This window comes from Chlorocebus sabaeus, chromosome X (genome assembly GCF_047675955.1).
Source record: "Chlorocebus sabaeus isolate Y175 chromosome X, mChlSab1.0.hap1, whole genome shotgun sequence".
NCBI lineage: Eukaryota > Metazoa > Chordata > Mammalia > Primates > Cercopithecidae > Chlorocebus > Chlorocebus sabaeus.
Window position 1 is genome coordinate 19055954 of NC_132933.1, and position 24094 is coordinate 19080047.

Genomic DNA, 24094 nt, shown 5'->3' on the forward strand with positions numbered 1-24094 from the left:
TCTTCAGCCTACTCAACCTGAAGACGAGGACAAAGACTTTTATTTTATTTATTTATTTATTTATTTATTTATTTATGAGATGGAGTCTCGCTCCCATTGCACAGGCTGGAGTGCAGTGGCGTGATCTCGGCTCACTGCAACCTCCACCTCCTGGGTTCAAGTGATTCTCTTTCCTCAGCCTCCTGGGTAGCTGGAATTACAGGCACGCACCACCACGCCCAGTTAATTTTTATATTTTTAGTAGAGATGATGTTTCGCCATGTTGGCCAAGCTGGTCTCGAACTCCTGACCTCAGGTGATCCACCTGCCTCAGCCTCCCAAAGTGCTAGGATTACAGGCATGAGCCACTGTGCCTGGCCAAAGACTTTTATGATCCACTTAATAGCAAATACATTTTTTATCATGATTTTCTTCATAACATTTTCTTTTCTCTAGCTTTTGTTATAAGAATACAGTATATAATACATTTAACATACAAAATATTTGTTAATCGACTGAATTATCAGTAAGGCTTCTGGTCAACAGTAGGTTATTAGTGATTATGTTTTTGAAGAGTCTAAAATTATATGGAGATTTTCAACTGCACAGGGAGTGCCTCTAGCCCCCACATTGTTCAAGGGTCAACTATATTTTCTTCGTGTGTGTGTGTGTGTGTGTGTGTATTTCATTGAAATTTCAGTGAAGACTTTTGAAGACTACATAGACCTTTTATCAGCTTCATGACGCAGAAATGTCTTTCTCAAAGACCTGGGAGCCATTTCTTTAAAATGTAAACATCAAGTGAGGTAGCACCCCATCTCCCAGTTTTTGTGGGAGTGTAGAAATGTAACTTTGGTGGGCACCTTGCTCCAAATTGCAAAACTATGTCCTGTTATAAAGATATGATTATTTTTTTCCTCTAGATAAAGCCAATTAACTAGCACAGAATGTCACCTCAATTACTAGGTAAAGTTTGGGTGAAATATGTGTGACAACAATGCTGCCAAATCTTCTTACTTGAGGACTAGTCATTATTTATTTACTTGAAAACATGTAAATAATGGATTGTATCTGCTTGGCTGTATTAGCGGGTGAGATTCCTTTCTGTTTTTGCAGTCTCTTAGTGAGTTACTTGGAATGTGAATCATGCTCTGGTTTAATGCTGACTCAATAATAAAACGTTCTTTCTCTACTACCATTGTGGAGAGGAATTCTGGGTTAGGAGAAGATTTTGTGTTTAATTATATTTCCCCAACAATTTTGTTGATGAGAACATGGAAATATATGGTAGCTCCTGACATGAGCAGACAACTGACAGTCTGTAACCATAAAACAATCAGGTAGGAGACCCGGAATTATAAAAAGTCTTCTTTCTAGTGCTCTCTTTTTTGGGATTACTACCTAGACAATCCAACCTGTCCAAATTCAATATGTTACTATTAAATAAACATGGGTAATGTAGACTCTAAAATTCAATCAGGGTCATCATATGGTTGAAAAATATGGGAAGACAGGAATATTGCCTTCAAGTCTCTCTCTTAAATAGCTAATATCTCTCTGTCACATTTGTGATGGTTATGCACATGAGAATCCAGTTATGTAGTGGTGGGAGGATGGTTCTTTTGATTTGAATAGAACCTTGGAGGGGTTTCATCCTGAATGAATGAGTTCCTGGTATTTATGGGATAAATATTGTTCTAAGAGTAGTGTTAAAAATAATTTAGGGCTGGTCAAAGTACAGTGCTGTTTACAACTAATTGATCACAACTGATTATAGATTTCTTGGTGTCTTCTCCACTCCAACTGTTTTACTTGACTAGCCTTAAAAAAGATTCAGATAGGCTGGGCATGGTGCCTCATGCCTGTAATCCCAGTACTTTGTGAGGCCCAGGCAGGCAGATCACCTGAGGGCAGGAGTTTGAGGAGCAGCCTGACCAACATGGAGAAACCTTGTCTCTACTAAAAATACAAAATTAACCAGGCATGGTAGTGCATGCCTGTAGCTTGTGATGAGCCGAGATAGCGCCATTGCACTCCAGCCTGGGCAACAAGAGCGAAACTCTATCCAAACAAAACAAAACAAAACAAAACAAAACAAAACAAAACAAAAGATTCAGATAGCCAGATGAAAAGAAAAAAGAGGGGAAATGCAAAAATTAAAGGCACTTTCTTTTTCATGGAGACCTCCTCCTCCTTTCTCTGCTGTGCCTGCTCCCTCTGCTTCCCCTGCATGTCCTTATCCTTCTTTGCTTCTAACTGACTGTAGTGGCTCCCAGGCAAGGGGGAGGTGATGATCTTTTAGAGAATAGATTTCCCTGTAAAGGGAGATGAAGGTACAACTTTCTACAACTACCTGCTCTATTTGAGGATACAAGTTTGCCTGGTGGCCTAGCCCTGAGTCTACTTTATGTTTTAGACCAGATTCCACCTCCAGGAGGTCTTATCATCTACATACCACACAACACACAACTAGAAAGGCAGAAATAATAAAGAGACATTATCATGGGATGATTGAGAACTTGGATAAAAGACTGTGCTGTGGTTTGAATGTGTCCTCCAAATTTCATGTGTTGGAAACTTAATCCCCAAATTCGTATTTGATAGTATTTGGAGGTGGGGCCTTTGGGAGGCAGTTAGGATTAGATAATTTCAGTAGAGTAGGGCCCCCATGATGGGACTGGTGGCTTTATAAGAAGAGGAAGAGAGACCTTAGCTGACATGCTGTTACTCTTTTGCTATGTGATACCTTCCAGCACGTTATGTCACAGCAAGAAGGCCCTCACTAGATGCTGGCTCCTTGATGTACTTCCCAGCCTCCAGAATCATAAGGTAAATAAACCTCTGTTCTTTATAGATTACTCAGTCTATGGTATTCAATTATAGCAACAAAAAATTGTTGAGGCAACAGAATGGAGAATAGCTGCACTTGTCACTTGGAAAAAGACAGGCAACCAAGGTATTAAACTTATGAATGTCAAAACTGGAACTGAAGTGTTGTGTAGTTTACATTTTTATTGTCTCAATGTGAGGAAAACCAGACCTTCCTATTTGGATAGCCAGCAAAGCTGATGCCATTGAGTAGCTAGCTATCAGGACTCTTGGGTGGTTCAGATCCTTTTCTTACTCATTTAAAGGCTTCTCTTCCCTGTGCCCCAGAAATATGCAGTACTATGCAGCATGTTTTCAGTTTACAGCCCCATGTGTGGAGATGTGTACTGGCTACTGCATGGAATTTTGCAATGAGCAGACTTTGATCCTTTGATGGAGCAAGGATGTTGGTGCCCAGAAGATTACCACATCAGGGGTATAGTGGCCAAGAGAAGTTGACTATCCACCATCCCCCACAAATATGGATAATCTGAGGATAGAGGTTCCTTGAAACCTTTCTTGTAAAGAGGAACTGGAAGATATTGCAGATGTTCACTCATACGACAGGTGAGTACCTCGTTAATTTCCATCAGTGACTTGTTCAGGCATTCTAAAAATTTATTGGCATGGATCCAAGGTCATATAAAAATTGCCCTCTGGCTCTAACCACCTTTATTTTAGCTCTGTCACTGACTATCCAAACCCAAATTAAGGAAAAGATAGTAGGATGGCAAAGGCAAACTATTATTCAAATCTTAGCAGCAGCTACTCAGTTTTGGGATAATTTAAGAACAAAAAAAGAAAAGAAGTGATTAAAGTTTGCTTTGTTCTCTGCTTAGTTAGAACTCTTTACTGAAGGGAATAACCCCGCAATGACCAATCCAGAAAGGGAAGAAAGAAAGATGGGAGGCTATATGTTGTTATTGCAAGAAGCCAGGGTGTTGGAAGAGGGATTGCAGAAGGACACTCTGGATGATGCAGAAACTGCAAAGGTAAGAGAATTAGGAGAGCCTAGAACAAAACTTTCAGCGAGGAAATACTTGGCAGATGGTTCAAAATTGACAAATTGAGGGAATCCCAAAGGTGAGAACTAGTGGACTGTAATGTGTCAATAACTTTTCCCATCTGATGACAGGTTAATACAGGTTATGAATGTTTTGGGTCAGCCTTCTACTTGTCCGCTTTCCTCTGTCATTCCCATAGAGATAGGTCCTTTGACTAAGGAACATGTGTTCTTCATTTCTCCTGAATCTCCTATAAACCTACTGGTGAGAGACCTGCTGTGCAACTTAATAGCTACTGGATTCTGTACTGTGGATGAAGTGTCTGTGGAGCCTTTTGGGAAAAGCCACCTGATTTGGATACTATATACTTCTGAAAGAAAAGAGGTATGGCAAAGAGTGGCAGTCTCATACTGTGCTGGAAAAGTCCCCATAAGCTGAAACAAGTCACCTAAATGTGAAGTAAAAAACTATAAATCTTTTAGAATAAAACACAGGAGAAAATCTTCATGAGCTTAGGTTAGACAAAGATTCTTAGATACAACACCAAAAGCATGACCCATAATAGAAAAAATAAATAAACTGAACTTCATAAAAAATGAAAAAAAAATTGCATTTCAAACTATTCCATTGAGGAAATGAGAAGACAAGCCACAGACTGGGAGAAAATATTTGCAAATCATATATCTGATAAAGGACTTGTATCCAGAATGCATTAAGAACTCTGACAACTCAATCATAATAATGATAATAATAGTCAGACAACTGAATTTAAAAGTAAACAAAAGACTTGAAGGAGCATTTAATCAAAGGGAATGACAATATTGGATTAATTTGAGATATAAAAAATAGCTTAACAAAAAGATGAGCCATGGCTATGTGTCAACAATATCCTTTGTTGAGAGCTCAATTAAACATAATAAAACCAGTTATAAAAGAATGAGAAAAACATGTAATCCCCATGCTTTGGAAGGCCAAGTTAGGAGGATCAGTTGAGGTTAGGAGTTTGAGACCAGTCTGGGCAACATAGTGAGACCTCGTCTCTACAAAAAATAAAAATAAAAAAAAATTAGCCGGGCGTGATGGCAGGTGCCTGTAGTCCTAGCTACTTGGGAGGCTGAGATGGGAGGATCACCTGAACCTTGGAGTTTGAGGTTACAGTGAGCCATGATCACATCACTGCACTCAAGCCTGGGTAACAGAATGAGACCCTGTCTCAAACAAACAAACAAACAAACAAACAAAAACAAAGGATAATTTAGAAGGGGTACTTACCCTGTAGTAATCCCATATTTCCAGTAAAGAAGAAAGGTAAATTTGATAAAGGTGGGTAAGCTCTGTATAGATTTGTACTGATTTTAGAGAAGTAAATTAATTTGTTTTCCCGTTAACACCTGTAGTTACTAATCCTTCATCTATTCTGATGTCAGTATCGTCTGATTTTTGTTTTTCTACGCTCTGCCCTCCCTTCCTCTCTCTCTCCCTCCCTCCCTCTCTCCTTCCCTTCCTCCCTTCTTTCCTTCCTTCCCTCCTTCCCTTCTTCCCTTTTTTCCTTCCTTCTTTTGTTCCTTCCCCCTCTTTCTTTTCTTGTAAGTGGACAAGTCTAAATTCTTATTTGCTCATAAAGGAGTCTGATGCTTATGGCAGACAATTCCTCAAGGGTTTTGAGACTCCCCCTACTGTTTTATCTAGTCATTTACAGAAACACTTAGAGAAATTTGTTTCACCAGAAGGATCTATAATTTTTCAAAATATAGATGATTTTGCTGGTAGCTTCAGAAACTAAGGAGCAATGCAAAACGAACACTTTGACTTTGTTACAATTCTTTGCTTCACAAGGGCATAAGGCCTCACTAGATAAATTGCAACATTGCTTTTCTGAGTAAACTATTTAAGGCATCTGTGTTCAGCTGTGGGTCTTAGAGTGGTACAATCTAAGAGTCATCTCATTTTGCAGATCTAACAGCCAAATGTAGTGCTGTGGTTGGAATGTTTATGTCTCATTCTCTCCCCAATTCGTATGTTGAACCCTAATCTCCAATGTGATGGTATTAGAAATAGGGCCTTAGGAGGTGATTAGGGTGTTGCCCTAATGAATGGGATGAATGCCATTATAAAAAAAGGCCTCAGAGAGCTTCCTGGCTCCTTCCATCATGTTAGGATGCAACCAGAAGGCACCATCTATGAGGAAGTGAATCCTTACCAGACACTGAATTTACCAGCATCTTGATCTTGTACTTTCTAGCCTCCCAAAATGTGATTAATAAATGCCTGTTGTTTGTAAGCTACCCAGTTTATGGTATTTTGTTATAACAGCCCAAATGGACTGAGACACAGTTTTGGTACTAATGCGGTATTAAAGAGAGTAGATTCCAGGTTTTGCAGAGTGGGCAAAACCTCTGATGGAGCAACTCCATGATAATCCTTCAGATCTTCTGGTTTGGTTCCTAGAATCTGAAGAGGCTTTTGAACAGCAGAAATTGGTGATAGCCTCTCTGTTAGCTTTGAAATGTCCAAAGTTTGAAAAATCTGACCTGATTTATGTAATATTCCTGTTCAAAATGATATAATAATGTTTATGAATTGGTAATGTAGTATGGCTAAAAGTGACCCACTTAAAAAGCTTCCTAGCTGCAGCGACTTATCACATGGCTTCGGAAGCTTATGCTTTATCTGCAATTAATTCTGCATAAGCAGATGAGTTAATACCAGTTAGTAGAACTGCAATTCTTAGTTCTGGAGTAAAAATAAACATAAAAATATAAACATAATAAATATATGTTTGGTGTCTGTCATGCAACAGATAACATTTTCTAAATAGAGGATTTTTGACTTCAATAACAACTAAAAAAATCACATGGAAAATTGATAGCTGATTTGTTAGGGACTTCACACCTGCTTTCTCAGGTACCAGTAATTCATTTTGCTGATAGAGCTGTAAAAGCTGCTTTTATTTATTTTTGATTTTTATGTTTTAGATAAAGTCTCTCTGTGTCACCCAGGCTGGAGTGCAATGGCACGATCTTGGCTCACTGCAACTTCCGCCTCCAGGGTTCAAGCGATTCTCCTGCCTCAGCCTTCCAAGTAGCTGGGACTACAGGCATGTGCCATCACACCCAGCTGATTTTTATATTTTTAGTAGAGACAGGGCTTCGCCATGTTGGCCAGGCTGGTCTTGAACTCCTGACCTCAGGTGATCTGCCTGCCTCGGCCTCCCAAAGTGCCGAGATTATAGGCGTGAGCCACTGCGCCCTGCCAAAAGCTGCTTCTAAAACATGGCTGGCTCCAAACTTAGAAGCTCTATTTTTAATACGACAAGAAGTTTTTGTTCATTTTTTAAAATGTGCTTCACAAAAAGAAATGAGCAAATGAATTGAAAAAGGAGCTAAAAGAAATTTGATTGGACTGTGGGAATTACCTAACAGTAATTCCTATACTTCAGTCCCAATTTGCTTGGTTAGTGGTGTTATGTGGACACAATGATGTGAACAAAAGAGGAATTTTAAAGGCATTAGACCCCTACTAGGCCTACCAAAAAGATACAATTGTTCACAACATATTAAAGAGATTTGCTATGTAATGTATGCTATTGATATGCTATTCTTTACGGGCACTCCATATATAAGCACAGGAAATTCTCTGTAACCAACTTTACCAGGAACGTGGTGGCAGTTAGATTTCACAGAACTAATGCTTATAAAAGGCAAGAGATATTGTCTAGTTGTGGTATGTATGACGTTTGGATGGCCTGAAATCTTTCTGTCTTCAAAAGCTGATCTTCAGTTAAGCAAGATGAATAAACCTAAAGATCTACTGTACAACATTGTGCCTATAGCTAGTAATACTATATTGTACTCTCAGAGATTTGTTAAGAGGGTAGATCTCTTGTTAAATGTTCTTACCACAATCAAATACAATTTAAAAAGCTGATGTTTGGAACAGGAAACCAAACAGCGCATGTTCTCACTCATAAGTGGGAGTTGAACAGTGAGAACACATGGACATGGGGAGGGGAGCATCACACAGTGGGGTCTGTTAGGGGATGGGGAGCAAGGGGAGGGAGAGCATGAGGACAAATACCTAATGTATGCAGGGCTTAAAACCTAGATGACGGGTTGATAGGTGCAGCAAACCAGCATGGCACATGTATACCTATGTAACAAACCTGCACGTTCTGCACATGTATCCCAGAACTTAAAATAAAAATAAAAAACTGATGTTCAGGCAGTGGTAAAGTGTATCTTAAAACTCACAATTCCCACTTCTGGGATACCAGAGCACATTGACTAGGACAGAGGAAGTCATTTTACTTCTACTGTTGCCCAGGAATTATGCCAAATGTGTGTAGATTCCTATAAACCTCAGTCCTTTGGAGAAGTAGAGTGAATGAATCAAACTCTAAAATTAAACTACTTGGCCAAGATTTAGTAATCTAACACGTTAAAATGGCTTAGAGCTTTGCCACTAGCCTTATCAAAAATTAGAGTGACCCCTGCAAGTAAGCATAGTATCTCTCCCTTTGAACTTATGGTTGGCAGGCCTATGAACTTGGGTCTGAGACCATGTTCTGTTCCCAATTTAACTGAATCCTCTCATAATGATGTTCAATAGTTAAAAGGCCTTCTCTTTCCCCTAGAAACCCTGAGACTTAAAGTCATAAGGACTTGCCTGAGTCAGTCTGCCACCCTTATAGAACAGTAGACTTCATCCACATAAAGGTATTTCAAAGGAAAGACAGGTTGTCACACCATTGGGAGAGACCCTTTCAGGTGCTGCTGATCACTCATACTGCTATCAAAGTGAAGGAGAACCATAGCTGGATTCATGCTTTCTATGTGAAGCCAGCACCGCAGGAGGACTAGACAGTTGTTCCCACAAAGAACTTTGCTAGAGTAATGGATATTGGTACTGAACTCAACTGAAAAGAGGTATTCTTTATTTTTTAAAAAAATTTTTCATACATGATATCACTCTGTCCTCCAGGCTGGAGTGCTGGAGTGCAATGGTGTGATCTTGGTCACTGCAACCTCCACCTCCCAGATTCTAATGATTCTCTTGCCTCAAAAAGATGTATTCTAAAAAACTGATTGCTATTCTCATAGTACTACTCAGGCAGAGGTTATTTGAATCACCACAATAAAGAATCACATTTATTAGAAAGCAAACATTATTATTACACCAAATTTCTGCACTCCCAGTAATGGTTCCTCCAACTACATATTTCCAATGAGCTCTAAACTGTACTCCCATTGTGGATATGCTCTGGATTATTGGCCGAGTACAAGTGAGATCATCCTCATTAGTAATTTTTGATAATAACAAAGTTAAAGTAATTAGTATGCATCCAGGTACTCAAGTTCTAACTTTAACACAAAAATGTTTTATTAACTGGCTTGATTGAAAGAATGACATAAAAAAGAAAAATATCTAATTAACAGATGAACAGAAATCTGGCACCTACAGATTACTAGCAACCACAAAAGACAGATATAGTGTCACTACTAATATTGGGAGGCAGATTTTCTCCAGTATGGGTGGATAAACAAAGGTGGATGCTTGTTATTTATAGAGATTTAGCTGACTGTTATATAACTATTTAGACCAGTGGAAAAAATGGCCCATAGGATGGATTTTTCCTTAAGGCTTAAAACACTAAAGTTGGCTGGACATGGTGGCTTACACCTGTAATGCCAGCCCTTTAGGAGGCCAAGGCAGGTGAATCGCTTGAGCCCAGGAGTTTAAGACCAACCTGGGCAACGCAGCGAGGCCTCATGCCCTACAAAAATATAAAAATTAGCTGGGTGTTGTGGTGTGTGCCTATAGTCCCAGCTACTTGGGAGGTTGAGGTGGGGGAATTGCTTGAACCCAGGAGTTTGAGGTTTCAGTGAGCTATGATCATGCCACTGCACTCCAGCCTGGGCGACAGAGTGAGACCTTGTCTCAAAAAACAAAACAAAACAAACAAAAACAAAAAAAGAAAACACGAACAAAAACCCAAAAACCAAACACAAAGCAAATTAAAGTTGTGCACATTAAACACTAGAAGTTCAATCCGTACTCTAAAATCAGTGCCTTATAAGACTTTTAACTAGATGATGGCCATGGATTTCTTTCTACTTCTCATCTTAAAGTTATTTAGGAAGATGGAGCAATCACTGAATGGCCTAAATTACCATGTAAATGTGATGTTACTCATGTAATTGATGGAAACTCGGAGAAATTTATTGGGGCATCAAAGAAAAACTCTTAATTAAAAACTGAAATTAGCATGGTTCTGAGTTAAGCTACTCTATAGGCTTGGATTGGGCAAGACTTCATGAGGAACTACAAAATATTGCTCCATAGTTAATTATTTGAAAGTGCAAGCAATAAAGAAATCACAACAATTTGTAAAATTAATGTATGAATGAAACTTTTTTTGTTGCTAATTAAGACTCCGGGCTTCTGCCATCTTTTCAGCCTCAGCTGGATAGGCACAGAGACACTTCTGAAAGGAACATAATGGTGGCTGCCCAAGGAGAGCCCCAAGTCCAGTTCAAATTGGTATTGGTTGGTGATGGTGGTACTGGAAAAACTGCATTCATGAAATGTCATTTGACCAGTGAATTCGAGAAGTGTGTAGCCACCTTAGGTGTTGAGGTTTATCACCTTGTGTTCCACACCAACAGAGAATCTATTAAGTTCACTGTATGAGATACAGCTGGCCAGGAGAAATTTGGTATACTGAGAAATGGCTATTATATTCAAGCCCAGTGTGCCATTATAACATTTGAGGTAACATCCTGAGTTATTTATAAGAATGTGCCTAACTGGCATAGAGATCTGGTATGAATATGTGAAAACATCCTCATGTTGTATGGCAACAAAATGGATATTAAAGATGGGAAACTGAAGGAAACATCTATTGTCTTCTACTGAAAAAAGAATCTTCAGTATTATGACATTTCTGTCATAAATGCCAAAAAGTAACTATAACTTTGAAAAGCCCTTCCTCTGTCTTGCTAGACAGCTCATTGGAGACCCTAACTTGGAATTTGTTGCCATGCCTGCTCGTGCCTCACCAGAGGTTGTCATGGACCCAACTTTGGCAGTGTAGTATGAACATACTCTAAATCAGAGGTTGCTTGGACAACTGCTCCCACAGATGAGGATGATGACCTGTGAGAATGAAGCTGGAGCCCAGTGTCAAAAGTCTACTATTATAGGCAGCTGTTCTGTGATGTCAAGTGGTATACTGTGTGTGCCACTTTATTATCTAGCTAAGGGCAACATGTGCTCCATCTGTGGGATGCTGAAGGAGATGAATGGGCTTTGGAGTGAATGTGACAGTTTAAAAAATACCTTCATTGTTTGGACCTGCATATTTAGCTGTTTGGGAATGCAATTGATTTCTTCTTGAGTTTCAAATGTAAGACTGCTACTGTCACATCACAATATTCAGTTGTGCCTAACTGGCATAGAGATTTGGTATGAGTATGTGAAACATCCTTATGTTGTTCAGTGGGGAAATTTTGTTTGTTCCTGTCATTGCCATTCCTTTTTGTTTAGAATCAGAATAAAAGTGTATTTCAAATATTTTTTAAAAATCTAATTTAACTATTCAGCATTAGTATAATATATTCAAAGGTTTTTTCCCCAAGGCAGATAAAAATTTCTAAAAATTTCACTTTCTACAAATTTAGTAATTCTGATGTTCTATCATGCTTCTAATAATTGCTTTGCTTTGTATTTTACTACAGATTTGCTGATTTTAGATGGCTACAACTGCCCAGAGAAAGGGAAAAAAACCACAATAAAGATAACTAAAAAAAATTTCACGTTACTATTTTATAGTAATACAGGTAGGAGATTGTAAGGACAGATACAAATTAACAATAAGAGGCTTAGTTACCCCAGTTGAAAATAAGGCATGAGATTTCTCTCCCCTCCTTTTTTCCAGAACATTTATTTGAGAAAACTTATAATTGTAAGCACTTTCTCCTCTCTTTTAAATGTGCATAAATCCTTTTGCAGACTAAATAGGTCTTTTGCCATCTTTGTGACCCACAAATAACTTTCTCAAGAATGGACCTAAGAGTCATCTCTTTGAAATGTAAACATCAAGGGAGAAAGCATCCTCATTTCCCAGTTCCTGTGGGAGGGTAGCAGCCTAACTTCGGTCGCCATCTTACTCCAAATGTCAGAATCACTTCCTGTCATAAATATATGAGAATTTTATTTTTCCCCTGGATAAAGCCAATTAGCTAACACAATGGTAATGGTAACCTGGTGTCTTAGTCTGTTTGTGCTATTATAATCACATACCACAGACTAGGTAATTTATAAACAACAGAGATTTATTTCTCATAGTTCCAGAATCTGGAAGGTCCAAGATAAAGGAATGGACAGATTTGGTGTCCGGTTGTTACTGGAAATGAGTCCTGATCCAGACCCCAAGAGAGGGTTCTTGGATCTTGTGCAAGAAAGAATTCGAGGCAAGTCCATAGAGCAAAGTGAAAGCAAGTTTATGAAGAAAGTAAAGGAATAAAAGAATGGCTACTCCATAGGCAGGGCAGCCCCGAGGGCACTGCCCATTTTTATGGTTATTTCTTGATTATATGCTAAACAAGGGGTAAATTATTCGTGCCTCCCCTTTTTAGACCATAGAGGGTAACTTCCTGATGTTGCTTTGGCATTTGTAAACTGTCATGGTGTTGGTGGGTGTGTAGCAGTGAGGATGACCGGAGGTCAGTTTCATTGCCATCTTGGTTGTGGTGGGTTTTAGCCAGCTTCTTTACTGCAAACTGTTTTTATCGGGAAGGTCTTTATGACCTGTATCTTGTGCCAACCTCTTATCTCATCCTGTGGCTAAGAATGCCTTAACCTCTTGGGAATGCAGCCCAGTAGGTCTCAGCCTCATTTTACCCAGCTCCTATTCAAGATGGAGTTGCTCTGGTTCAAACGCCTCTGACGTGGGTGAGGGCTTGATCTCCGCTTCCTTGTTGCTGCATCCTCTGTCTTAATTAGCCCAGAAAGACCCCTGTTGGACTTCTACAGAACTTTAAGATAATACCTTTGTGTGTGTTTTTTAAGTCACTAAGATTGTAGCCATTTGTAACTGCATCAATAGAAAACTAATAGAACAAGGTATTTCCCAACAACTGAGTGCAATTCTATGGAGAAGGTTGCAGTTATAAGCTGTTAGCAGCAGCACTCCCAGGAACTGGAGGGTGGGTGCACTCGTCGTTAAAGGGTTGGCAGTGTCCACTTTAGTAAATCTGCCTAATTCTGGGATGCAATTTAAGGAAGGCTACTGTTTATGATTTTGGTTGCTTTTTGTTGGTTTGTTTTGGTTCTTTTTAGAGAGCTATTCCTCACCTCAAGGTAAAAAACATATTCTCTTACATGTTCTTTAAATACATTTTTAGTTGGGTTTTACATATATAAAGATTTAATCCATCCCTTCCAAAATTTGTGTACGTGTGTGGTAGGAGGTAGAAATTTACCTTTTTCCAGATGATAGCAAATTGTCTCAATTTCATTTATTGAGGAGTCAGTCTTCTTTCCCTATTGATTTGAAATATTATGTCTATCATAAATCAAATCCACAAATGCACGGGTTAGTTTCTGGGCACTAGTGATTTGCTCACCTAATCCCAAATCAGCACCACACTTATTTAATTATTATAACTTTACAGTATGATTTCATATCTTATGAGTAAAATTTGTTCTCTTTATCTTAAAAAATTGTCTTGGCTTTATGAGGGGGTATTGGTGATGTTGACTCCATCTCTTATTTAAATATATATATGTAAATATATATGTAAACAACTTTATTGCGATGCAATTTACACACCATACAATTAACTCACTTAAAGTGTACAATTCAGATTTTTAGTATACTCACAGACATGTGCCATCATCGCTGCAATCAACTTTAGAAACCCTGTACCAAATAACATCCTATGAAGAAACCCTGAAAGAAATTCCTCATTCTCCCCTCCCCCTGAGCCCCTGGCAACCTCTAATCTACTTCCTATCTCTATGGATTTGCCTGTTCCAGATAATAAATAAAAATGGAGTCATACAGTGTGTGATCTTTTGTGTCTGTCTTTTTAACATAATGCTTTAAAGGTTCATTCATGATGTAGCCTGTATTGGTACTTCATTCATTTTTATGAGTAAGTAATATTCCATTACAATGATAGTGACTGGAAGCAGCCAAATGCCTAGGCAGATAGAGGTGGGTCCCTGGTTAAACCCCACCTTCAAACTCAAAACAGCCTGAAACCCGGGGCCCAGAGTGAGAACTTCTATTCCTGTTTGCCTGCTCTCTCTTGATTGGTTCTTTCTGAATAATGCCTTTTAACCAATTGAATGTTGCCTTTTCCAATACTACCTAGGGCCCACCCTGCGCACATCCTGTACCTAAAAAGACCCCAGACTCAGTCAGTAGAGAGAAAGAGATGGCCTGACTTCAGGGAAGAGACCTCCTGACTTCGGGGAAGATGACCTGCCCTTCCCATTCCCTTTCCAGCTCTCTTCTCTGCTGAGAGCCATTTTAATTGCTCAGTAAAATTCTCTACCTTCACCATCCTTCAGTTGTTGGTGTGACCTCAGACGTGCACCACCACACCTGACTATTTTTTTGTATTTTTAATAGAGACATGGTTTCACTATGTTGCTTAGGTTGGTCTCGAACTCCTGATCTCAAGTGATCCACCCTCCTCAGCCTCCCAAAGTGCTGGGATTACAGGTGTCAGCCACTGTGCCCAGCTGACATTTGATTTTTGACAAAAGTACCAGAAAAGATAGCCTTTTCAACAAATGGCAATGGAACAATTGAAGATCCATTTACAAAAAACCTCAAACTAAACTTCACATCTTATGCAAAAATTGATTAAAAATGTATCACTGACCTAAATGTAAAACATAAAAAGCATAGGAGAGAATTCCTTTTTTTTTTTTTGAAACGGAGTCTCGCTCTGTCACCCAGGCTGTAGTGCAGTGGCACGATCTCGGCTCACTGCAAGCTCCGCCTCCCGGGTTCACGCCATTCTCATAGGAGAGAATTCTTAGGATTTAGGACAAGGCAGAGTTTTTAGACTAGACACCAAACATATGGTCAATAAAAGGAAAAATTGACAAATTGGACCTCATAAAAATTAAAAACTTCTTCAGCAAAAGCCTGTGTGGAGAGGATGAAAAGACAAGCTACAGACTGGCAGACTGGGAGAAAATATTTGCAAACCCCATATCTGACAAAGGAGTAGTATCAAAATTTCATGAAGAACTCTCAAAACTCAACAGCAAGAAAACAATCCAACTAGAAAATGAGCAAAATATATAAACAGACATTTCACTGAAGAGGATATCCAGATGGCAAATAAGCACATGAAAAGATGTTCAATATCATTAGCCATCAGGTAAATGGAAGTTAGAATTATAATGAGATATCACACATGTATCAAAATGGCTAAAGTAAAAAATAGTGAGAACACCAAATGCTGGCCAGAATTTGGAAAAACTGATCACTTGTATGTTGTTGATGGGAATGTAAAATTATACAATCACATTGGAAGTAAATTTGATGGTTTCTTACAAACCTAAACTTGCAACTATCACACAGCCTACCAATTTCACATTTGGGCATTTATCTCAGAGAAATAGAAACTTATGCATACACAAAAACCCGTACACAAATGTTTGTACTTACTTATTCGTAATAACCAAAAGCTGAAAGCAACCCGTATATCCTTTCATGGGTGAATAGTTCAATTAACTGTGGTACATCCATATGATGGAATACTACTAACCAATAAAAATGAATGAACTATTGACACATGCCTTTTCAACAATCATGTGACCTTCTCAATATCCAGCTAATGAACTTCCTTTGTAATTAACCATCCAGAGTCATCTCCTCTTGCTTGCAGCTAAGAAAGCTGATTGATACAAAGAGAAATAAATGTAAGAGAAACTACAAGAAACAAGAAGTAGAAGTCAGTGAATGCCTTGTTAAGGTTTATAGTTGCCTAAATAACCAAAGCCAAAAAATGATACCATAGATAAAACTAACAGTCAGGTGATAGGCTGAGAGAAGATCTTTTCAATGTATAAAATTGGCAAAAACTAATATTCAAAATTTAAAAGGAATTCTTCAAAAACTACCTGAAAAGACTGGCAACACCATAGAAAAATGGGCACAAGGCCAGGTACAGTGGCTCATTCCTGTAATCCCAGCATTTTGGGAGTCTGAGATGGGTGGATCACTTGAGGTCAGGAGTTTGAGACCAGCCTGGCCAACATGGCAAAAACTCGTCTCTACTAAAAATACAAAAATTAGCTGGGTGTGGTGGTGGATGCTTATAATCCCAGCTACTCAGGAGGCTGAGGCCAGGAGAATCGCGTGAACCTAGGAGGCAGAGGTTGCAGTGAGCTGAGATCACAACACTGCACTCCAGCCTGTGTCACAGTGCAATACTTTGTCCCAATAAAAAGAAAGAAAAATGGGCAAAGCACTTGAATAAGCAAATCATGTAAGGGGAAATCAAAATGACTAAACGTGTATGAAGAGATGCTCTACCTCACAAGTAATCAGAGAAATGCAAATGAAAACAACAATGAGATATAAGTCTGGACCCATCACATTGTCAAAAGTAAGTTTAATGATCAAGTGGTTGTGAAAATATAAGAGGATGAGAGCAAATCCTTGGATTCTGCTAGTGCGAGGTTAAACCTGTGCAGCCATTCTGATGAGCAATCTGGCAGTGCCTAGTGAAATTAAGAATGTGTGCAACCCAGAGCAATTCGACAGGGGAAAGGAAAGTCAGTTTAATGGAGGGTACTTGAAAAACTGCATATTTATATGGAAGTTAAACTAGATCTTTGACTTCCCTACTCAATACAATACACAAAATAAATTTGAGAGAGATTACACACTTAAAGGAAAAACTAAAGCTATAATGCTCTGGAAGAAAACAGGAGAATTTTCTTTTCTTTTCTTTTCTTTCTTTTCTTTCTTTCTTCTTTCTTTTTTTTTTGAGACAGAGTCTCACTCTGTTGCTCAGGCTGGAGTGCAGTGGCAAGATCTCGGCTCACTGCAACCTCCACCTACTGGGTTTAAGCAATTCTCCTGCCTCAGCCTCCCACATAGCTGGGATTACAGGTATGTGCCACCACACCTGGCTAATTTTTATATTTTGGATAGAGACGAGGTTTCACCATGTTGGCCAGGCTGTTCTCAAACTCCTGACCTCAAGTGATCCATCCACCTCAGCCTCCCAAAGTGTTGGGATTACAGGCGTGAGCCATCTCACAAGGCCGAAAACGGAAGAATTTCTGTATGACCTTGGGATAGTCAATGACTACTTAGAGGACACACAATACACTAATTGCAAAGAAAAATAATGGATAAATTGGACTTCATCAAAATGGAAAAACGAATGCTCATGAAAAGATACCTTAAATAAGCAAGCCAAACACTGGGAGAAATATATATTTTTTAATTTTAGTTTTTAATTTTTGTAGGTACATAGTTGGTATATATATTTGTGAATTACCTGAGATATTTTGATACAGGCATGCAACACATGTTAATCACATCAGGGTAAACAGGGTATTCATCACCTCAAATATTTATCATTTGTGTTTCAAATAATCCAATTATACTTTTAAAGTTATTATTATTTTGAGACAGGATCTCACTCTGTCGCCCAGGCTGTAGTGCAGTGGTGTGATCATGGTTCACGGCAGCCTTGACCTCCTGGGTCCAAGCGATCCTCCCACCTCAGCCTCTCAAGTAGCTGAGGCTACAGGCGTGTGCTATTACACCCAGCTAAATTTTATTTTTGTAGAGACAGGGTCTCCCTATGCCCAGACTGATCTTGAACTCCTGGGCTAAAGCAATCCTCCCACCTTGGCCTCCCAATGTGCTGAGATTACAGGCATAAGCCACTGCACCAAGCCTCTTTTAGTTATTTTAAAGTGAACTATTAAATTATTTTTTACTATAGTCATTCTGTTGTGCTAGCAAATACTAGGTCTTATTCATTCTTTCAAACAATTTTTCTGTATTCATTAACCATCTCCCCTTCCCCCTCCAACTCCTGTCCTAGCCTTTGGTAACTATCCTACTCTCTATCTCCATGAGTTCAATTATCTTAATATTTAGCTCACTGGGAGAAATATCTACACTACAATGCACCTGACAAAAGTTTTGTATTCAAAATGGATGAAGAACTCCTAACTCAATAATATAAACAGAAACCAACTTTTAAAAAAGGGCAAAGCATTTAAACGCATTTCTGAAAGAAGATATGTGAATGGCCAATAAACACATGAAAAGGTGCTCGACGTTGTTAGCCAACAGAGAGATTAAAATTACAACTAATATGAAATATCACTACACACAAGAATAGCTAAAAGCCAAAAGAATGATAACACCAAATGTTGGCAAAGATGTAAAACAACTGAAATTTTCATATATGCCAATAGGAGTATAAAATGATACAATCACTTAGGAAAACTGTTTGACAGTTTCTTAAAAAGTTAGACATGTATATATTTTACAGCACAGCAATCCTACTTCTAGGTATGTATTTCATAGAAATGAAAGCTTAAGTTTACAAAAAGTCTTGTATAAGGACAATCATAACAGCTTTATTCATAAGAGCCCCAAGCTAGAAACAGAGCAGATGTCCCTCACCAGAAGAATATATAAACTATGGTATATTCATACAGTCAAATACTACTCACCAATAAAAATGAATAACTACTGATGTATGCAACATGGATGAATTTCAAAACTATCAGGTTGAATGAAAGAGGTTAGGTAAAAAGAAGTACATACTATAAATTCCCATTTATCTGATGTTATGGAATAGGAAAGACTAACCTATAGTGATAGAAATCAGATCAGTGGTTACTTCAGTCAGGAGGACATGGGATTAATTGGGACAGGGCATGAAGGAACTCTCTGGGGCGATGGAAAAGTGCATATCTTGATTTGAGTTACCTGAGTGAGTGCATTTGTAAAATCTGGTTGAACTGTACTTTCAGATCTGTGAATTCTGCTAAATGTAAATTATATTTCATTTTTTTCAAATACAAATATAAAACCTGCTGTTAGAATACACCTCAACCTAACAGTAGTGGTTACCTGGGTAAAGGAAGAAAGTAGAAGGAGCTAAAGTGAATGCCTTACCTGTACTCATAACTTGAAATGAAGAAAGAGAGAGAGTGTGTGTGTGAAAGGGAGAAAGAATGCATGTCCCATGAACTTGCTCTAGTATTCCTCCTAATTTTTTTTGAGACACGGTCTGGGTATGTCGTCGAGGCTGGAGTGCAGTGGCGTGATCTCGGCTCATTGCAACCTCCTCCTCCCAGGTTCAAGAGAATCACTTGCCTCAGCCTCCTGAGTAGCTGGGATTACAGGTGTACACCATCATGCCTGGCTAATTTTTTTGTAATTTTAGTAGAGATGGGTTTCACCATATTGGCCAGGATGGTCTCGATTTCCTGACCTCGTAATCCACCCACCTCGGCCTTCCAAAGTGCTGGGATTATAGGCGTGAGCCACCGGACCTGGCTTTTATTTTTTTTATTAAAGGATAACTTGCATACTGTAAATCTTAATGAATTTTTACATATAAATAGACTTGTGTACTCATCACCCAGAATACTGCCATCAACACAGACAGTGCCTCATGCCCCTCCACAGTCTATACGATCTACCAGAAAGAATCACTATTCTGATTTGTATCATTGTAGATTAGTTTTACCAGTTTTTGAACTATATCTGCGTGGAGTTATACAGTATTTACTCTTTTATGTCTGTCCTCTTTTGTTCAAAATTATATCCATGAGATTAATCCATGTTGTTGGTCATATCAGCAGTTCATAACTATTAACATTTTGATGTATGTCTTTTCAGAAGTTTTTCTATACACACTCAGACACTAAAATAGTGTCTATGTTATGACCTTTTTCTCTTTTTCATGTTATACAGGAATGTATCATCTTACAATTGTTTTGTTTGGGTTAAAAATTCAATACATTCTTACTGTATAAAATGAAATGCTACTGAAATACATAATTTAAAAATAAAAAGTCTCCCACAATTTTCTAATACACCCACAATAGCACTAACATAGAGGAGGTCATGGACATTTTGGGATTTATCATTCATTCAACAAGCTTTTATTGAATGGCTTTTATGTGCTAGGCATTTTTTGACACTGAGGGTATAGCAGTAAACAAAACAAAGCCCTAGCTATCATGAAACTTACTTTATAGTGGGAGCTACTAACAAATAAACAATTAAATATGTAATGTAATATCAGGTTAGTGATAAATGCTATAAGGATGTTAAAAAAAGAGAGAAGGAGTGATGGTGGATTTTCAATAGTATGGTCAAAAAGAAGGCTTTTAGAAGAAATAATATTTTATGAACAGAAAGAAAAGCAAGTGCAGGCCAGGTGTGGTGGCTCACACCTGTAATCCCAGCACTTTGGGAGGCCGAGGCGGGCAGATTACCTGAGGTTGGGAGTTCGAGACCAGTCTGGCCAACATGGTGAAACCCCGTCTCTACTAAAAATACAAAAAAATTAGCCAGGCGTGGTGAGAACCTGTAATCCCAGCTACTCGGGAGGCTGAGGCAGAATTGCTTGAGCCTGGGAGGCAGAGGTTACAGTGACCTGAAATTGTGCCACTGCACTCCAGCCTAGGCGACAGAGCAAGATTATGTCTCAAAAAAAAAAAAAAAAAAAAAAAAAAAAAAAAAAAAAAAAGGAAAGAAAGTGCAAAGGCCCTGAGGTTGGGACCTGCATGCATGCAAGGAGGCCAGTGGGTCTGGAACAGACCAACCAAAGAGAACTGTAGTAGAAAATAGGGTTTGACATTCTGGACATAGGAAAGGGCAAAGATTTCACGACGAAGATACCAAAAGCAATTGCAACAAAAGCAAAAACTGACAAATGGGATCTAATTAAACTAAAGAGCTTCTGCACAGCAAAAGAAACTATCAACAGAGTAAACAGACAACCTACAGAATGGGAGAACATTTTTGCAAACTGTGCATCTGACAAAGGTCTAATATCCAGCATCTATAAAGAACTTAAACAAATTTACAAGGAAAAAACAACCTCATTTAAAAGTGGGCAAAGTACACGAACAGACACTTTTCAAAAGAAGACATACATGCGGCCAAGAGACACATGAAAAAAACCTCAGCATCACTGATGATTAGGGAAATGCAAATGAACACCACAATGAGATATCATCTCACACCAGTCAGAATGGCTATTATCAAAAAGCCAAAAATAACAGATGCTGACGAGGTTGCAGAGAAAAGGGAGTGCTTACACACTGTTGGTGGGAGTGTAAATTAGTTCAGCCATTATGGAAAGCAGTGTGATAATTCCTCAAAGAGCTAAAAACAGAACTACCATTCAACCCAGCAAACCCATTACTGGTATGTACCCGAAGGAATAGAAATCATTCTGTCATACAGACACATGCACGTGTATGTTCACTGTAGCACTATTCACAATAGCAAAGACATGGAATCAATCTAAACATCCATGAATGACAGATTGGATAAAGAAAATGTGGTACATAGACACCATGGAATACTATGCAGCCATAAAAAGGAACAAGATCAAGTCCTTTGCAGGAGCATGGATGGAGCTGGATGTCATCATCTTATGAAACTAATGCAGAAACAGAAAACCAATACTGCATGTTTACATTTATAAGTGGGCGCTAAATGGTGAGAACACGTGGAGACATGGAGAGGAACAACAGATACTGGGGCCTAGTGGAGAATGGAGAGCAGGAGGAGGGAGAGGATCAGAAAAAAATAACTAATAGGCACTAAGCTTAATATCAGGGTGATGAAATAATCTGTACAACAAACCCCCATGACACGAGCTTAACTATATAACAAACCTGCACATGTACCCTTGAACTTAAAATAAAGGTTGAAAAAAAAAAAAGAAAAGAAAACTTGAAAGTAGGCAAGGGTCAGATATTGTAGGGCCTAGTAGTCTATCTAAGTCCTTTGAATTTTATTCTAAATATGATGGATCTATTCTAAATATGATGGAAAGTTCCATATTCTAAATATGACGGAGAGTTGAGAGCAGGTGAAGGAGATTACCTCATCTGTGTTTTAAAAGAATTATTCTGGCTCCTGTGTAGAGAATAGACTGCATAAAGGAAAGAATAGAACTGGGTACCCCAGGTGAGGAGTTATTGGCAGTGATCCTGGTGAGAGACAATGTGGCTTAGGCCAGGGTAGCAGCAGGGGAGGAGGTGAGAGGAGCATTGGTTCTGGACTTGTGTAGAACTGACAGGACTTGTTAGTTGCACTGATACAAAGTGTAAGGAAGAGGATACAAAGTAAGGGGAAGTGAAGCACAACTCCAAGGTTTTTAGACTTGATGATTTCAGTATTCACATGGATCAATCAAACCTCCTTGCCTCTCAGTTCCTTTAGGAAGAACTGGCTTGATGCATGCATTGGGCGAAAAGGTTAGGTGCCCAATTTGGGTCATATTGAGTTTGAGATTAGATCATCCAAATGGAGATAGTGAGTAGGCAATGGAAATATAAGTCTAGAGTTCAAAGTAGAGGTCAGGGCTGGGGATTTACTGCCATGAAGCTGGATGAAATCACCCAGGGAGTAAATGGAGACAGAAAACTGAAGCTGCCCAGGGCCTGAGTCCTAGAGCACTCCCATATTTAATAACCTGAAAGAAGAGGAGAAACTGGCAAAAGAGACAAGCAGAAACCAAGGAGGCCAAAGGAAAACTGTGTGGAGTCCTGGAAGCCAAATGAAAAATCTGTTTCAAACAGAACCACTGCTATGCCATATTATTCCTGTGTGAAAATAAAACAATACAAACAAAAAGCCCTATCTCTTCCTCAAGTAGAAGAAAATAATTAATATTCTATTTATTTTCCAGTAAGAGTGGTTACAAAACCCACATACTCATTTTGCATAAATTGTACAAATCAAATATTGAACACAAAAGTATAGATAATCCCAAAATTTAATCACAATTAGCAACTCAAAGCCACCAGGATATAATAATTTATTATAAAATAATTTCACATCTTGCTTTTATCAAAACAAAATTCTTTATGGCGGTTTCAATGCTTGCTTACTTGCTTTCTTGTCACTATATATGACAGTCTTTCTTTTAACACTGTACATATTAAGTAGTTCTTAATAAATTTTAATTTTGGGAAGCTACATTCTTTAATGGTGGTCATTGTTGACAAAATTAATATATCCTGAGAGCTCATGAGCTATTTGGAAATGTACTGATAAATTATTGCTACAAATATGTTGCAGCACTTCAACAAGAGTCTTAATCGTTTTTTTTTATTTTTTATTTTTTAAGACAGAGTCTTGCTGTGTCACCCAGGCTGGAGTGCAGTGGCACGAACAGGGCTCACCACAGCCTCAACCTCCTGGGCTCAAGCAATCCTCCCACCTCAGTCCTCCAAGTAGCTGAGACCACAGGTATGTGCCATCACATCTGGCTGATTTTTAATTTTTTTGTTTGTAGAGGCAGGGTCTCCCTATGTTGACCAGGCTTGTGTCAAACTCCTGGGTTTAAGTGAGCCTCCTGCCTTGGCCTCCCAAAGTGCTGGGATTACAGGCACAAGTCATGTCTGGCCTAGAGTCTTACTAGATTTTAGTAATCAACTTTTTAGTTCCAGATTTTAGTTCCTCACACATTAAAAATCATCAGTATCACACTCCATATATATTTTCATCAGTCATTTCAATTGTAAAATTTATGTAGATGTATTTGTTAATTTTATTATTGGTTTATGTTTATATTATTATTTTATAATAATTAAGTTTTATATGTTTTTTAGAACACTGTAAAGGTAATTATACTTGGCTGAATAATGGTCCCCCAAAGACATCAGTTCCTAATTCCTGGAACCTGTAAATGTAACTTTATTTGGGAAGCAGATTTTTGCAGATGTAATTAAGTTGAGGATTTTTTTTTCCCCCCCGAGAGAGGGTCTTGCTCTGTTGCCCAGGCTGGAGTGCAGTGGCACAATCTCAGCTCACTGCAACCTCCACGTCCTGGGCTCAGGTGATTCTCCCACCTCAACCTCCCGAGTAGCTGGGACCACAGGTGCCGGCCACCTTGCCTGGCTAATTTTTTGTATTTTTGGTAGAGACGGGGTTTCACCATGTTGCCCAGACTGGTTTTGAACTCCAGGGCTCAAGCAGTCTGCCT

General features: G+C 38.7%; 1 pseudogene; it reads left to right on the top strand.

Moving 5' to 3' along the window:
• Nucleotides 1–13921, top strand: part of LOC103232642 (GTP-binding nuclear protein Ran-like) — a 67574-nt pseudogene extending 53653 nt beyond the window's left edge.
• The last annotated feature ends 10173 nt before the right edge of the window (nt 13922–24094 follow it).